General features: G+C 28.9%; 1 non-coding gene and 1 pseudogene across 1 annotated transcript in view; both read left to right on the top strand.

Moving 5' to 3' along the window:
* Positions 1-204: 204 nt before the first annotated feature.
* LOC129252595 (5.8S ribosomal RNA) lies at positions 205-385 on the top strand (annotated as a pseudogene).
* Positions 386-830: 445 nt separating this feature from the next.
* The window catches only part of LOC129252591 (large subunit ribosomal RNA), a 3988-nt gene continuing 2572 nt past the window's right edge, over positions 831-2246 (top strand). Inside the window, exon 1 of the ribosomal RNA XR_008583531.1 lies at positions 831-2246. This exon is cut by the window's right edge and continues 2572 nt beyond it. This is a non-coding gene — a ribosomal RNA (large subunit ribosomal RNA).

Genomic DNA, 2246 nt, shown 5'->3' with positions numbered 1-2246 from the left:
GAATCATAATAAATACCACCACTGTATTATTGTTGAACTAAGACATTCGCAACTTAATAAAAATGTTTAGAGTTAAATATATTTGATATATATTATTGAAAGAAAATCAATTTATATATTATTAATATTATTTAATTTTACTCTTTCAATTAATATATGCAAAAAAAAATTGACATTTGTTATAAATAAAAATAAATAAAAAAATACTCTAAGCGGTGGATCACTTGGCTCATGGGTCGATGAAGAACGCAGCAAACTGTGCGTCATCGTGTGAACTGCAGGACACATGAACATCGACATTTTGAACGCATATCGCAGTCCATGCTGTTATGTACATTAAATTCAATTTTAAAGTACTGCTTGGACTACATATGGTTGAGGGTTGTAAGACTATGCTAAATAAGTTGCTTATTCTTTTATAAAAATAATTGAATTTAAGCAAATGTGTATATTATTGGATTTTAAATAATTCATAATATTAATAGCAAAAAAAATAAAGATATATAATGAATTTTATTTATTATATATTCTTTAAAAAAAAAATCCTCTCAAATAAAATGAAATGATGAAAATATTGAATCTAAGTATTCTTTACAAAAAATTTTCATATTATTTATATATATATATATAAAATAATAATTTATATATGTAATTAAAAGGAGGAATGTCTAGCATAAAAATTAAATTTTTTATTCTAGGATTGCCTCATTTTACATTATTATTATTTTTATATATTTACAATATATAAAAGGAGAAAAGAAAAATAGAGATGAAAAGATGATATAATTTTTTTTATTAAATTGTGAGAAGATAAAAAAAGAATATTAAAACAACCTCAACTCATATGGGATTACCCCCTGAATTTAAGCATATTAATGAGGGGAGGAAAAGAAACTAACAAGGATTTTCTTAGTAGCGGCGAGCGAAAAGAAAATAGTTCAGCACTAAGTCACTTTGTCTATATGTCAAATGTGAGATGCAGTGTATGGAATATCTTAATATCTAGTATGAGAAATTAACGATTTAAGTCCTTCTTAAATGAGGCCATTTACCCATAGAGGGTGCCAGGCCCGTATAACGTTAATGATTACTAGAAAGATATTTCCAAAGAGTCGTGTTGCTTGATAGTGCAGCACTAAGTGGGTGGTAAACTCCATCTAAAACTAAATATAACCATGAGACCGATAGTAAACAAGTACCGTGAGGGAAAGTTGAAAAGAACTCTGAATAGAGAGTTAAATAGTACGTGAAACTGCTTAGAGGTTAAGCCCGATGAACCTGAATATCCATTATGAAAAATTCATCATTAAATAATTAAAAAAATAATGTGCATTTTTTTCATATAAGGACATTGTAATCTATTAACATAATAAAGTATTTATCAAAAGAATCATTGGTGATATTAAGTTTATTTAAATTAATTTGCTTTTTAAGCATATTAACATAAAATAAATACTAATGATTTGATAAAGTGTTGATAGATTTTATTATATATAATGCTAAAATTCATTTTTTGAATTTTACAAAAAATTTAATATCTATGATATTAATATTATTTGTATGCATTTATATGATTAACAATGCGAAAGATTCAGGATACCTTCGGGACCCGTCTTGAAACACGGACCAAGGAGTCTAACATATGTGCAAGTCATTGAGTTATATTAAACTTAATGGCATAATTAACTTAACTTAAATATAATGGGATTAATTTTTAGTCTATTTTTTAATAAATAGTCAATTAATTCAATCCCGGGGCGTTCCATATAGTTATGTATAATGATAATTTATTATTATTTATACCTCTAACTGGAGCGTACCTTGAGCATATATGCTGTGACCCGAAAGATGGTGAACTATACTTGATCAGGTTGAAGTCAGGGGAAACCCTGATGGAAGACCGAAACAGTTCTGACGTGCAAATCGATTGTCAGAATTGAGTATAGGGGCGAAAGACCAATCGAACCATCTAGTAGCTGGTTCCCTCCGAAGTTTCCCTCAGGATAGCTGGTGCATTTAAAAATTATATAAAATAATCTTATCTGGTAAAGCGAATGATTAGAGGCCTTAGGGTCGAAACGATTTTAACCTATTCTCAAACTTTAAATGGGTAAGAACCTCACCTTTCTTGATATGAAGGTTGAGGTTATGATATAATGTGCCCAGTGGGCCACTTTTGGTAAGCAGAACTGGCGCTGTGGGATGAACCAAACGTAATGTTACGGTGCCTAAATTAACAACTCATG

The sequence above is a fragment of the Anastrepha obliqua genome, unplaced genomic scaffold (assembly GCF_027943255.1).
Source record: "Anastrepha obliqua isolate idAnaObli1 unplaced genomic scaffold, idAnaObli1_1.0 ptg000279l, whole genome shotgun sequence".
In the NCBI taxonomy this organism is placed as follows: Eukaryota; Metazoa; Arthropoda; class Insecta; order Diptera; family Tephritidae; genus Anastrepha; species Anastrepha obliqua.
This window is presented reverse-complemented; position numbering and strand designations above follow the sequence as displayed.